The sequence below is a fragment of the Sphaerodactylus townsendi genome, linkage group LG13 (assembly GCF_021028975.2).
Source record: "Sphaerodactylus townsendi isolate TG3544 linkage group LG13, MPM_Stown_v2.3, whole genome shotgun sequence".
Lineage (NCBI taxonomy): Eukaryota > Metazoa > Chordata > Lepidosauria > Squamata > Sphaerodactylidae > Sphaerodactylus > Sphaerodactylus townsendi.
Window position 1 is genome coordinate 39,700,068 of NC_059437.1, and position 15,717 is coordinate 39,715,784.

Consider the following 15,717-nt stretch of genomic DNA (forward strand, 5'->3'; position numbering starts at 1 on the left):
TGCCTGTTACTGATATCCATATGTGGTTCAGCATAATTAAAAATTGATTGACTTAATTTATCACTCACCAAAGTAGATTACAAACTAAAACACACAATTAAATCGGAGAACATAAAATCTAATCGACATTGTAATAGGGCTACTAATATTACATAGTTAGCAAATAATACAAAGTGGTCTAAACCTGACATACCATAAACAATGTAGAAAGTGAATTACAAAGGTATACCCTGTTTAAGGTAAAGATGAGAGTGAGGTCCTGCGTTGGGCACAGGAGACTGCTTTTGCTGGAGAAAATAGTGCCAAATCTCAATATGTATTAAAGAGTCAATTCAACATGCAGTTTTCCTTAAAAATATCCTTTGGCCCTATGAAAATTGGAATTTCTTTTTGCAGGCATATTTATTGCCATAAACAAGCACTTGTGAAATGTAGCACTTTTCATTGAGGGACCATGTAAGTGAATGCCAGGCCACCCAATATAGGGGTGGATTTTTAAAAATTAATGTAAATATTTACATTCCAACTTTCCTTGTGGTTTACAAGTTATAGTTAAAACACTACAATTTAAAGCCTGTAGTTTAAAATTCCAGATACTCTCCTCCCCCAAAAGATGCTTACAGCCTATACCCTGTTTAAAAGCCCTGGCAAATAAAATGGCATTGCAACATTTCTTAAAAGATTTCCAATAATGAAGCTTTACTCGACTCTTCAGGGAGCCTGCCACTAAGTTGAAGTTACAGTGGAAAAGAAACATGCCCCTGCTGATGCCAGGTGAGTCATCTTAAGTGGTGGAACAGCCAGTAGGTGGCAGCCTAAAGACTATAGTTAGCACCTGGGGACATATGGCAAGAGAGAGGCTTTTTACATAAGTGGGTGCTAGATAACAAAGGGCTTTAACCCTTCAACAACTTCAACTGGATTTGGAAACAAACTGACAACTAATGTGATAAGATGGGTGAAATATTTCCTATCAAATAGCCCCTAGCGCTTTGCATTAATCTAACCAAGATGTTACAAAAGTATCAGTCACCATGGCCACATCAGTCAAGTCTAAGAACGCAAAGTGTTGGTGAACCAGGTGAAGATTACACAGGCTCTGGCTTTGTCTCCTTTGCAACAGTATTCTCCAATGCAGACCTGTATGTTTTTTCCTCATAGAAATTAATACTGATCATTTACTTCCAGGGAAAAAATCAAGGGAGGGCACACAGAACTACCATTATGTAAACAGAAGCTTAATCTGCACCCCACCAGTGAGTCTTGCTCTTCTCTGCATATAGCCCCATCCTAGGTTCTGTTGGTCGTCGTCGAGAAGAGTGACAACATTAGGAAATTGTTTCTATAGTTATTTAAAATATTTGTATGACTGCTTTCTCTTGAACAAAGCAGCAACTATGAATAAGGATCACAGGAAATTCCATTATGGCTGCTCAATTCTTCGCTTTTAACAGGATAACCCAAAACTCGGGGCAAAAAAAGTGTGTGACTCTTTTTACAACGGCATAGTTGGTGACCTTTGGCCAGTGACCCAGGGCCTTGCAGCTAAAGAGCGCAAAAACGAAGACGTTTTCATTCTGTCACGAGGGTGTTGGCTCCTGAAAGCTCATGCTCAGAATAACGAAAAACAAAACCTTGAATTAGTCTCTCTAACATGGTGCAAGGCTCCTATTTTGTTTGCTGCAGCACACGCATCCAGCTATACCTGTTAACTCTCCCCTGCCTCATGGAACGCTTGCACCTTTAACAGGGATAGCTGCATTCGTGACCTAAAGCAAACAAAACAGGAGCCTTGCACTATGTGAAAGATTAAATCGGGTTTTCGTTTTTCGTTAGTCTAAGCATGAGCTTTCAGGGGCCAAAACACACAGACCCAACACCCTCGTGATAGAATGAAGTAATCTTCCGGGTGCCACAAGGCTCTTGTTCACTTCTGCTCAGAGGAGATTTTCCAGCTTCCCATTGGAACGCGGAAGTGCCTTTCTAACCCTATTGGACAGCACCGCTTATGCCCCGCCCCCTTTCCCTCTCGCTGTCTTTCTTTCCTGGACGGTCAGGCTGAGCAGTCGGCCGCCTATCCCGCCCGCTTGTTCTCGGGCGACACGGCAAAAGGCTTACCTCGAGGCTGGGGAGCTGAGCGCCGATGCGGTCGAACGCGATTGGCCGCGCCTGACAAGCAGGAACCGCACCTCGGGCGAACGGTGGCAGGCGGGGTCGGTGACCGGCCCAGCGACTTGGTGGCCCGGACAGCGCCAAAGAACTTTTCCCCTCAGCCTGGACTCCGGTGAGGAGGTACTTTGCAGCGGTTGCGATCGGGAGGGGGGGGGTTGTTGTTCTCCCCTCTTGGGGTATTGGGGGTGGAGGGGGAAGAAGGAGTTCGACCCCGGGGAAGCAGGGGAAGAGCCGAGGGAGGATGCAGGGCGGCGAGGGAGAGGGAAGCCGAAGGAGGCAAAGGGCAGCTGCCAGGGAATGACCGGGCAAGGGGAAGTCTGGAGGCGAAGGAGTCAGATACGAAGGGCTTCCTCTCCAAAGCGAAGTGGGGTCGGGTGGGGAGGAAGGAGGCTGATCGGGTTTGTGGCGGTTGCAAAGGAGTAAGGAAGTTACTTGAGGGGAGGCGGCCAGATGCGGTGGCATTGATAGGGAAACTCGAGGTGGGGTGGGTGGGAAGTTGGGAACAGATGCGCAACTGTGCGGAGGCAAAAGGGGGTCTGAGTTAAGTGTGGAAGAAAACTCTTCCTCCCACAATTCCTTTACCCTCCGATTTCTCCCCCCCTCTCACCTATGCTACCTGTCCCACCAAACAGCCCCTCTCGCCTATGCTACCCCCTACCACCAAACAGCTGGCTGTTTGGTGGGAGGGGGTGGGAGAAATCGGAGGGTGAAGGGATTGTGGGAGCACAAGAGCATCTCTTAGAGAGGATGGAGCCTAGTCCACTAGGAGGCATTTGGATCGGAAATAGTACTGTAGGAAGCACCAGGTGGAAGGAAAAGTGGGGTGTCGGAGCCGAGAGTAATGAACTGCGGCATGGCAGAGCGGTTTAGAAGACGGACTGCGGCGGATCAGGAAGTCCCTAGGTGGAATCTCGCCTCCACCGTGAACTCGCTGGGTGGCCTTAGGCGAGCGGCTTCTCTATCTCAGCTCCTCATCTGCAATATGGGGATGATAATACTCTCCTTAGTTGCTGTAAGGAGTACAAGATAGTATATATATATATATATGAAGCACTTTGTACACTTCAGAGCACAGGCTGATGACGGTTATTGATGTGAAGGGGTAGCTGGGTAGGAGCACACCTTGGAGACGGTGGAAAATGGTAGAAGGAAAAGGGAGGCTATGAAGGCAGCATGTTGAGGAGGAAGTATTTGGAAAGAGGGAAATATGGTAGAAGTTTCAGAGATTCTTAGGCATTGAGGAGGAAGAGCTACAGAAATGAACAGGCGTGGTATGTTGTGACTAGCAAATCTAGCTAACGCTTTCCCTAATTCTAAGATTGTAGAGAATATGCCATTCTTTATGATAAATTTTAGATAGTAACCTTTTCAGAGCGAGGACTTCCTGTAATCAGCAAGTGCTACACACATTGATGGTACTATATAAATTAAAATAATTCACTCTTATTCCAGGGGATAGAGCAGGAAATAGGTATGGGGGTGGAAAGTACAGCGGCTGTATGAAAGAGGTTTGTGTGTGTCGGGGGGGGGGTGTGTGTGTGTGTGTGTGTGTCACTTACAACATGGTATCTGGGTCCAAGGTAGATGGGTTGATGGTGATATCAGGAGAGCAAATATTGATTTGATTGGAAGGTGGGAAAAGAGCAAGAAAGGTCTTGAAAATTATCTACTCATTTAAATATTTTTGTTTATTTTTCTTGTAGTGTTATCTCCTTTTTGTAATGCTATGTGTACAGATTGTTTAGTTATTAGCTGCTGCTTCCTTTTTTTTCCTCTTCCTATTTTGGTTCCAGAGTGATCAATGTTTAGCCTTGGTAGTGAGAATCCATAGATGTGATTTGTATTGCAAGTTGCCTTTAGTCTTCCATGATTTGGGAATGTAAGGATATGGTTTCATGTTGAGTATGGCAAAACTGGGTTTCTGACATATGTGTAATAGTTTTTGCTGCAAGGCTGCTTTGGCTACTTGTAAAATATAGATTAAAGCAGGGACAGGCAGTCAATGGCTTGTGGGAATTTCTCCTCTAGGACAGTTTAAGAGGTGCATTCTGAAGGATCCTAGCCATTTCTTCCCTCGCAAACTGAAATGCTTGAACTTCCTCATACTGGCTATGAACTACCATAAACGAGCAAAGTCCTTAGCCTTTCACTCTGATATGATTATCCATGTTAAGCAACAGGGTCTCAGTCAGGTTTGTGCCCCAGCTGCTCCCTCCCTTGCCAAATTTCTGTCCAGCCAGAGTGAGTGGTGAAAGCACACATAAAGGGAAATACTGCCAAAGTTCTTGTTACTTTTTGGACAATTATGTTAATGAGACCATTGCTCATATTTTGGAACTGATGGGAGTAGTTTGGGGACGGGGGTTTCAGACATGGTGCTACTTAGGCCCCTTCCACACATGCAGAATAATGTACTTTCAACCCACTTTCAATGTACTTTGCAGCTGTATTTTACTGTGTGAAATAGCAAAATCCACTTGCAACCAGTTCTGAAAATAAATTGAAAGTGCATTATTCTGCATGTGTGGAAGGGGCCTAAAGGACTCACTTTCTACTCAAGGAAATATAGGGTTCTGACCTATATTCACTAGAAAACAAAGAAAACTTTAGGAATTCTCCACCCCCACCCCCGAATGTTGTTGTGTTGTCTAAGTCTGTATTCAAAATAATACCTTAGGGTCTCAGCAAGTTTATATATTTGTCCAAAATTGTAGTGTGTTTGCATCCACATACTCACAAATCCTCTAATAATGGTAACAAAAAAGAGAGGCTCCCCAAAGGGGGATGATTCCCAAAGGATTGTAAATTGTGTGGGTTTAAGAAAAAATAGCAGATGGAAGTAGCAAAGTTAGGGCAGGAAGCTGCCAGTAAGTGTCAGGAAGCTGTTAATGAACAAAATAAGGCATTGCAATGGCATGAAGAGGATCTTTTTTGGATTTCTGGGTTCTCAACTGTAAAGTTCTGCTAACTTTACAGAAATGTTTAAAATAGATGACCTACTCCTAGTGCAATGGTGCCAGAGTGCAGGAATGTGTGTAGGGGCAGAAGTAATGCCACGCAAGGTTTGAATCAATATTTATTTTAGAAATTAAGTTGTGCTATTCTGACACACAAGCCTGTATGAAAACTAAAAAGCATTCATTTGTCTTTCTTAATATTGACACTATAGTCACTTAATATTGACACTATACTTGTGGTTCTAATTAGAAAGACTCGGTGGAACAGAATATTTCTAAAAAAGATAATGAATAAATACTTCAGGAGGATTTGTTAAATGTATTTCTTGCTATACTGTTAAACATTAAGATGAAGGTAACTAATGATGTGTGTGTGTGTATTTTTAGTGGAGTGTTATAATGAAATAAAGTATTATTGCAGTACTGCCACACTTAAAGGTCCTTGCATATCAACGACAGAATCTCCTGGCGTATAGAAGCAATTCAAGTTGCTTGTGTAGTCATTTATTTGAAATAAGGAATACTTTCTCTTTTGGTTTTTACTGCCATGTGGAATGCAGAAATTACAGTTCAGTTCTAAAGCCATCGTGGAACAACTTTGGATTCGCATACTCCAGCTTAACTTGGAGGCCCGCCAGTGCAACACCATACCACCATAAATGTGCCAAAACATCCGTACCAGCATCAGAACTAGAGAAGTGTGGAAGAAGCAGGATTTAATCAGAATCCTAAGATCTTTGAACCCAAATCCGACCCCCATTGTAACAATACACCAGTGGCGAGGTAGTGTAAGTATAAGCATCTATTGAGGTGAATGGGAGTGTAAAACAACTGCACTCCAAGCATTGTTACATACGGTAGTGGCAGCACAGTTTATGGTATCAATGAAGTCTGAAGCCAGTAACTGTTTTCAGTGTACCTCAGAGGATAGGGTAAATGGTATGGAGCTACAAACATACACACACACAAGATTAACTGGTGATGGGAATACTAGAAAGAGGGCATAGCACATGAAGAGCCTTCAGTGAGAACATGGTTTCACCATGTTGCTGATACTTGTCTATGCAGAAGTAATTGACCTTGGGACACAAGCGTCTAACTGTATTGTCTACTATGTTTTACCAGCTAGGGTTGCAAGGGCAATGCATTCCTCAAAGGTAAGCAAAGGATGAAGATGCCATGGCTCATGTTTGATCGCTTCAGTGCTACCCCCACTTTCTGATATGTAAAAGCTGTGTATTGGCTTAACATCCCTTCTTCCATCATCAGTAGTCAAGAGTGCTTCCCCAAGGAATACAGGACAAATATGTACCGGAAAAAAGATTGGCTCCTCTTTGAGTTGAACTGGCATAACATCCCTTCAGTGCCAGTGTAGGCGCACATGTGGGGGTGGAAGGAGGGATGGATTGGAAGCAAAACAACACTTCTGGGTGACTGCTTGCCAAATACTCAGAGCCCTTTTGACTGACAGCATCAGAGCACCATGAAACAGCCTAAGGAACTGTGAATAGAGTTCTGAGCAACTCCATACAAAAGATGGGTGAATATTGGCTCAGAGGCGACCCTATGCCCTCCAAAGTTCAGGGTGAGTCAAGGAGGAAGTAAAGGAATAAAGGACACTTTAGTGGAGCTGCTGACTCAAAGCTGTAACTCACTAGAAAAAGAAGAAGAGTATGGATTTTTACCTCCCTTTTTCTCCTGTAAGGAGACTCAAAGGGGCTTACAATCTCCTTCCCCCCCCCCCCCCAACAAACATCCTGGAGGTGGATGGAGCTGAGAGAGCTCCAAAAAGCTGTGACTAGCCCAAGGTCACCCAGCTGACGTTTGTGGGAGTGCACAGGCTAATCTAGTTCCCCAGATAAGCCTCCACAGCTCAAGTGGCAGAGCGGGGAAATAAACCTGGTTCTCCAGATTAGAGTGTACCTGCTCTTAACCACTACGCCAAGTGCTTGAGTCCACTGTCTGTGCCGTTTTCAATAATGATCTTCTTTCAGATATGATTCTCTCATTTGTCAATCAGTCATCCCAGGGGTATCAATTCCAAGTGAGTCTTTCACATCTCTACAGGACCCCATATAGGCTTCTCTAGTTGAGGCTAGTCAGGAATCCCTCAGGCCAGGGATCACCGGTAGATTTTCATTTGCTGACTTGAACCAACTTTGGGGAACATATTGGGAAAAACGGTCTCTGTTTGTCTGCCTATCAAAAGTTCATATGTTCACTGAAATGCCTTTGAACCTTGTCTATGGAGAGGACATTATTCTGCCAGGCAGAGGGTCCTACTGGGGATGCCACAATTCCCATACAGTGAATGGTGCTGTGTTGCCCATTCGTTCTCTTTTGTCCTGTACTGTGGGGGTGTGGTGACATTACATAGGCATGTTGGCGTGCATTGGTTAGTTCTTTGTATGTATGGTACAATATGGAACTATTGCTGATATGTTGCTCTGTACTTGGTTTTGGTATTGTTGCTACGGCCTCCAGTGTTGCTGCTGTGTTTTCTGTTCCTTGGGATTGGTTGTCTTTTAATGTTTGTTCTTTGCTGAGAGAACATATGAGTGGATAAACTGGTATAAGTGACATGTCAGCATCACGGGATTTAGGACTGGACTGCCTGTTGGAATGACAATTCCTGGATTTAGGTATTGTCTCTTCACTAACTGTTTTGGACGCTAGAGAGAAGCTCAAAGGATCTTGTTGGGTGGAGGGCTCTTGAACTTATGAAATTTTTGTAGAAAACAAAATCCTAGTGAGGAAGGGCTGCTTCCACCAACTTTAGGCCTGAGACCAGTGGTGCGATGTACTCAAAACATCTGCAGTTTGTAGGGTCTATGATTCTCCTGTAGCAATGCTACAGGAGAATTGTCTTTGCGCCAGGAGTAACAATTGGAGGTTGAATTATGTCTAAGCGCAGTGACGCAGAGACACAGAAAAAGCAAGCGTGTGTACTCCCACTGCTTTTCTTTGTATCAGAAAAATAACTCTGCTGGCTTTTTCAACTACAGCTGAAACCAGTTGTGTACCTATGGCTTTACAGTCTCTTGTTCTTGGCTAGCACGTGAGTAGGTTAAAGACTCCATGGATCTGGACTAACACGATCAACATGCACTGGCTATGACAAAAGGCACAGTACAAAGGAACACCAAATATCTTAAGGAGCAGCAGTGGCGTAGAGGTTAAGAGTAGGTGTACTCTGATCTGGAGGAACCGGGTTTGATTCCCCGCTCGCCACTTGAGCTGAGGAGGCTTATCTGGGGAATTCAGATTAGCCTGTACACTCCAACACACGCCAGCTGGGTGACCTTGGGCTAATCACAACTCTTCAGAGCTCTCTCAGCCCCACCTACCTCACAGGGTGTTTGTTGTAAGGGGGGAAGGGAAAGGAGTTTGTGAGCCCCTTTGAGTCTCCTTACAGGAGAGAAAGAGGGGATATAAATCCAACTCTTCTTCTTCTTTACAAGGAAAGCCGTTAAATGTAGCTTGCCAGGTAAGAGTGTGAGCTACAAAATCTGATTTAAAACTTGCTCTGCTCAGCTGTAAACTCACTGTGACCCTAAGCAATCTGTTCTCTCTGAGGCTCTACTCCATCTGCCATATAGCAATAACTATATGGGCCTACTTTATAGGGCTGTTGCAAGAACTGTTCAGGTAATATGGAAGCACGTAAATAGCATTTTGAGTTTTTAGGTCACTGAATGAGGTCCCACTTTATATTTTGCACCTTAGCCATGGAGGATTGCAATGGACATACATTGCAGTTCTTATTCTTGGGAAGGCATGTCTGAAGGATCTCAGCATAGTCTTCTTGGATACATTCTGAATTCTTTTTCTCCCAGACCTTGGCTCCTCTTTTTGTAGGTGCATTTATTTTTATGCTGCTGTTTCAGTCGTTTTTAATGTTATGTATTCAGTCTTTTTTTTACTTTAATGAAGAACAGTATCTCTTTTGTATTACACATATCAATTGTAGAAATCAGTGATGTACACTCATTATATACAGCAGTTCATAAACCCAGTAGCGTGATGAGATGTGGTCTATAAATATCATACATATATGTGTGTGTATGAATATATGTGTGTGTGTATATATATGTATGTATGTAAGCCAGTTCACTAAACTTATAAAATCAACAAATCTGTCCTAAATAGGGTGTTCTGTCACTATTTTTCATTTGTGTTTTTACTTCGTGTAGTTCCTGAAGTACTTTTTTAAAAATAAGGTGGAAAATGTTGTAAAACACTGAGATATTCTGTATAAACACTATTTATGAAATAATAAATACTCAACATTTAAAGCATTGGTAAGATACAGCAACTACTGATTGATAGGCCTAGGTAGATTTTGTCAAATGTTCTTGCAGATTTGATTTGTAGATATTTAATTTTCTGCAATATAGACTTCACAGTCTCCTGAAAATACATGCTAAGTACAACTTCAGAAGATGAAGAAGAAGAAAAAGAGTTGGATTTATATCCCCCCCTTTCTCTCCTGTAGGAGACTCAAAGGGGCTTACAATCTCCTTGCCCTTCCCCCCTCACAACAAACACCCTGTGAGGTAGGTGGGGCTGAGAGAGATCCAAAGAACTGTGACTAACCCAAGGCCACCTGGCGTGTGTGGGAGTGTACAGGCTAATCTGAATTCCCCAGATAAGCCTCCACAGCTCAAGCGGCAGAGTGGGGAATCAAACCCGGTTCCTCCAGACTAGAGTGCACCTGCTCTTAACCACTCCGCCACTGCCGCAAGATGAGGCATATTTGTAAATGAGAGGCTACAAGTGCCACAATACGTGTTTCCACAGTATTCTTAGAGACCCCACATAAATGCCACACATAACCTTGACACTGCCTTAAATGGCAAGGAATTGGTCTTGTTTTTGAGGCTTCTTTCTAGTAGCAGGGATTGTGAAAGCTCTGGAAAGAGTGATAGAAGGCGTGCTTAGGTTTGTATGAATAATAAGTCCTTAATATTCTTCTGTATAATTCCTGCTTCCTGCAAATAGCTACTGTTTGAACAGTATGAAGTTGGGTGTGTGTGGATTCTTTGCCTTGTTCTTTTTTTGTTTTTGGAAGTGCACTTCAGTTCAGGAAATCTAGAAGTTTTCTTCCTTCTTTCAAAGAGGGAAACATCTGTGCAAACTAATGTTCAGGATGCCTTTGCTTTTGCTACTGTTGCTTCAAAACATATAACTGTGGGTTAGCTACAAGTTTGGGAGGGAGGCACAGAAGGTGGAGAATGGTACCCATGTGGCTGGAAACCAGCTGTTGTCTGAGAGACCCATGGTGATATGTGAGGAACAAGTCAAGTCAGGCCATTAGACGTAAGACCAGACGTAGTTATCCATCTTATCCACAGATGAATGAATCCTCTGTTGTTGCAATACCCACTAGCATAGATTGCTTTATCCACCAGTAAGGAATCCCATATACAAATTAATAATCGGCTGAAAAAGAACTTCCGTCTGCTGAAAAGCTATTGCCGAACAACTTAATTGGTTTTGTATTTTGATGATGTGACTAAACCTAAATATAAGAAATATTAAACCCTTAAGTACAAATAGTTGAATAGGTACAGATAAATGTAGAATGGCAGTTACTTGTCGTTTATTCCAGTATCTTTGCATTGTGATGGCCACTAACCTGGATAGCTTTAAAAAGGGCTTGGACAGATTTATGGAGGAGAAGTCAATCTATGGCTACCAATCTTGATCCTCCTTGTTCTCAGATTGCAAATGCCTTAGCAGACCAGGTGCTCAGGAGCAGCAGCAGGGCAGTGCTTTCACATCCTGCACGTGAGCTCCCAAAGGCACCTGGTGGGCCACTGCGAGTAGCAGAGTGCTGGACTAGATGGACTCTGGTCTGATCCATCAGGCTAGTTCTTATGTTCTTAAGTTCTTATTGATTGGCTAACAAACTGGAAAGTGAGAGCAGGTTTACTTCTTACTGAGCAACTGGGTATAATTCTGCCTGCATGCTTTTTCTTTGTATCTCAGGAATTCTCTAGCCTTTTTACTTTCTAACGTCATGATCTAATGCTTGACCGGATCCAGAGCTAGTGTGAGGCCTTGGTCAGGAGCTAAGGCATACTGCTTTCAAAGACCAGGTGAGAATAGAAAGCCAGGTTCCAGAAAATTACAAAAGACCTGTCCAGTCTACATTGGTTACCTCTCTCAAGGGTTAATATTGTACACCCCTGTTCATTCCGTGTGCAAAATAAAGAAACTGACAGACTTGAAGGCACAGGTGAGTGGACATGATTGTGATTTGCTCAAGCTTCATGAATCCAAACTGAACAAAAACAAACAAACGATAATTCTTGTGGCTCAGTACTCATGGAGTGAGCAAGGCAGGTCAGTTTTGTTTTGTTCAAAATAAAACAATATGTTTGCCTCAGAAGGCTATTTGTGACCTTTGTGGAAGAGCACAGATGGGCACTTCGGCAACAAGTCCACATCCGAACCTGCACTGGCTCTTTGCAGGAGACTCTGTGTAACTCATGGAAGTCAGAGTGAAGTGGAGAGAACATCACTGGGCCATTCAGGAAGCCTAGCTGCACTCAGACCCGAGGGTAGGGGAAGAAGGCTGAGGTGAAGACTCCTTGTTATTGTAAATAATATATCAATCAAGGTCCTTGACCTGCAGTACTTACAGGACTCACTTGATCTGAGATTGCAAATGCCTTAGTAGACCAGGTGCTCAGGAGCAGCAGCAGCAGAAGGCCATTGCCTTACACATCCTGCATGTGAGCTCCCAAAGGCATCTGGGGGGCCACTGCAAGTAGCAGAGTGCTGGACTAGATGGACTCTGGTCTGATCCAGCTGGCTGTTTCTTATGTTCTTATGACTCAGGCAATATCTTCTGGAAAGCCCTGACCTGTTGTTAATAAAAGGCATGTTATTTGTCCATTTAACTTTCCCATAGCTCCTCCCACTTTGCTCAGAGCTGTGCAGAGATAAATCACAAACTGAATATCCCCTCATGTTCCAGATAGAGAATCTGTTAGAATCCTAGAGTTGGAAGAGACCGCAAGGGCCATCATCCAACCCCCCTGCCATGCAGGAATACACAATCAAAGCTTGAGCTGTTGGCTTGAGTCTTGATTTTCTGTGAACTGCACCAGTGATGCTTCATCTGTAGCATGCCCCATTTTGAATGTTTATACTTGGGGCCTAAGCACATGTCATGTACTTGGGAAAGTGTTTTTTACGATGCCTCCCCATGGTAAACTGGTTAGGCTGACAAACAGGATTCTGAACCAGATGTACTTCGGTCGGATTCAGTAGGTTTTGTCTTGGGGTTTTTAAGGTGCTTTAAAGCAAAGTGAAGTGTCATTATTATGGCTGAAATAGTTCTTCCTGGTTATAGGGTTTTTTGGTTGTCACATTACATCTGACTTAGGGCAACCTTGGGTGGGGTTTTCAGGGAAAGAGATGTTCAGAGGAGGTTTGCCATTGCTTGACTCCACTTCACAACTCTGGTATTCCTTGGAGATCTCCTGTCCAAACATTTGCTAGGGTCAACCCTACTTAGTCTCTGAGATCTGGTGAGATCAGGCTATCAGGATGTAGTAGTAAAAGGTTTTATGATAGGAACTGGATGCTTCCTGCTTTGCACAGAGGTGCCATGTTCATGCACTTATCTCCAAAAAGGGGGAGATGAACTTATGCGATATGTGTGAGGAATTCATTATTCGTTGTTGGGGGGGGGGGGGTGCAGGGAGAAATCTGGCTTAATGCAGTTCAGGCAGATCTATAAAGAAATGCCTGAAAGCAGTAGAAGGCAGTCTTAACATAGATTTCTTTCTGGCCCGGGGGTCTGCAACCAGTGGCTCGCCAGATGTTAATGGACTACAAATCCCATCAGCCCCTGCCAGCATGGCCAATCTAGCCTGTTAATTCAAGATATGCTCTATAGTTAGAGGACCAGGGCATCATTTGAGAGCCTGCAACTAAGAACATAAGAAAGAGAGAAAGAACATAAGAAACAGAAGAAAGAACTGTGTCTCTCATACTTTCAGAGTATGTTCATACTACCCAGTTTGTTTTCCAAGAGAACGAATGACAAGCTGTTTCTCTTCATTTCTCCACCACTCCCTCTGACCCCCCTCCCCCAGCATTCTAAAACTGTGAATGTATCCAGTTTGTACCATTAAAGTATGGACAGAAAAATGGCCTTGTATTGTTTGGGGCATGATATGTGCATCACGCTTTGAAGTTACTCTTCAGTGGGTAATAGATGGTTCTAATGTTTTACTGTTTTAGGTTAGCACTTTATGATCCCTTCTGTTGAAAGACAGCTTTTACTGCATCCACAAAGGCAAGTGGATGAACTATTTGTGAGTAAACACCCCGGCTTGACATGTGAAGCGGCAGGTTGGGGTGGATTCTTGTGAATGCATTCCAATAAGTCGTCTGGGAGGGTGCCAGCCACTTTTTAAATGAAGACTTTCCCAGCCACCCCGTTGAAGGGCTGCAGCAGTTCTGGGAAGGGCTCTAGTTCAAACTAGAGTGCTGTCAACCATTCTGTCTACTCATGGGTAAGCATGGCATATTTCACACATGTATGGATGCATCCTACTTATAGCACCTCTTTCCATGAAGCTTGGTGAGAGAACTACTCCAAAGGAGGAGTGAAATATATTTTTTTTAAAAATGGAACGACAGTCAAGCTAGGGGCTTTCCCCACTTACCTTCTGCTGCGCGCTACTCCGGGAAAGTAGCGCGGGGTCCAGCAGCACTCCCCACTTGCAAGGGCGGCAACCACGCAGCCACCCCGACGATGCCGCTCTTGCACCACCCCAGCGCGCGTCATTCCTGGTGCTGAAGAAACGGCACCTTTTGATGACCGAGCGCAGGGTCGTGGGGAACCCCAAGAGCGCGCCAGGAATGATGCGCGCTGAGGGGGCGCGAGAGCGGCGTGCAGCAGAAGGTGAGTGGGGAAAGCCCCCTAGAGGCGCAAGATTTTCTTCTGCCGTGTTAACCCATAAAAGGCTTATTCTTTCATCCCTATCTGTATTGTTCTTGCCTACTGCTGGATTCCCAAACTGAAGGCATAAATGTCTTGCCAAGCATTTTGTTTTGCTCCAAGGATCATGGAATCGTTCTTTCCTTTTGGATTGTCCTTTCTCTGCACTCTGAGAAATCTGTTTCTCTGACATCCATTTAGGTCCACTCAGCAGGTGTTAGAAGACATTATTTCCTTCTTTTTATGCCAAATGTATCCTTCAATATCTTGCTCAAATGAGAAGAATTTTACCCCCAGCACTACAAGACTCAGTCAATTCCTGGCACATCTCCCCCTTCCCCCCCATATGCATAGTCTGCCAGGGCATTGAGCCTGAGTCATCCTAGTTGCTAAAAAAACTTATGCTGACACCAAGGAATTTTCAATGATTTTTCAGTCCTGTTTTTAACAAGACTGTTGCATTAAAGAAGGCTTGCAAGGGTGGGCACGATGGGTATCCAGCATTCTTTATCTCATCTTCTACTTAACCTAGATTTAGTCACAGGGCCCAGTTTCAAGGTAACTTAGTTGTTCTGTCAGAGCAGGAAATATCCCAGGCATCTCATTTTTCTGGATTCCTAGAAATGTGATGATTGTGTTTAGGAATTTGTGCGGGATTGGTTGCCAGCACCCTCGGCGCTAAATATATAGTACCTTTTTAATGATTGGAGTTTGTGTTTTTGTGTATTTGTGTGATTTGTATATTAATGTGAGTGATGTTTTTGCTGTTTGTTTTGTTAAGTGTGGAGTAAATTTAATAAATTTAATAAAGATTATTTTTTAAAAAGAAACATTAGCATAGCCTTGGTCTGTTTTAAGTTTTAGTTGGTGGAATACAGCAAATATGCTGGCTACAGCCTTTGGTTCTGTGTTTTGGTTCAGTTATTCACAGCCATTTTGCCTGCTTGGAAGACGTCTGAACTTGCATGCATTGAGCTCCCTCCTTTGACTTCTGAAATCATATATTTGCTTTTTTTAGTTTTGAAGATACTGAAACATTTAGGCATTTTTCCCCACTCTGCAGGGAGGAGGTGCCTTTAGCGTTTCCAAGCACAATGAATTGTGGCTGTGGGTTGTGCTTGAATCCTGCACTGATGTTTACCAGTTGTCATCCCCTGGCTTGTTTGAAGGCATCTCTAGTCATCCAGTCTGTGCCTTTGGGAAGAAGGGGTTCAGCCACGTTCTCTTGTTGTCTACATCTCTACTTTTTCTTAAATGGCTGATAGCTTTCTTTTCCTTATACCATAGGTGTCAAACTCGTGGCCCTCCAGACGTTATGGACTACAGAACTGTAGTCTGGAAGGCCGCGAGTTTGACACCTGTCCCCTATACTATAGTTGACACCAGAGGCATATCTAGGAACAATGGAGCCCAGGGCAAAATCTGAGTTTTCCGAGGGCCCCCACCCCTGCTCCATTTTTCCTAGATATGACTCTGCTCCCCCTTATCTTGTCCCCCACCTGGCTTCCAACGCTCCCCACTTACGGCAGCTGGCGGGGAGGGCGGGGCTCAGCGGCGGGCGACTTGGGCTTGGAGCTGGCCACTTGGTTGAACCACCAAGCCCCACCCCCTGCCTCCCTGCAGACC

General features: G+C 43.9%; 1 protein-coding gene across 3 annotated transcripts in view; it reads left to right on the forward strand.

The window, feature by feature from the left end:
- Positions 1-2,153: 2,153 nt before the first annotated feature.
- The window catches only part of TAOK3 (TAO kinase 3), a 135,453-nt gene continuing 121,889 nt past the window's right edge, over positions 2,154-15,717 (forward strand). For 2 of the 3 annotated variants that reach the window (XM_048514119.1, XM_048514121.1), the window contains exon 1: positions 2,155-2,292. The gene's annotated coding sequence lies outside the window, so the exon portion shown is untranslated. Of the gene's footprint in view, positions 2,293-15,717 lie in introns of all 3 variants that reach the window. The other variant, XM_048514120.1, reaches the window with a different exon arrangement.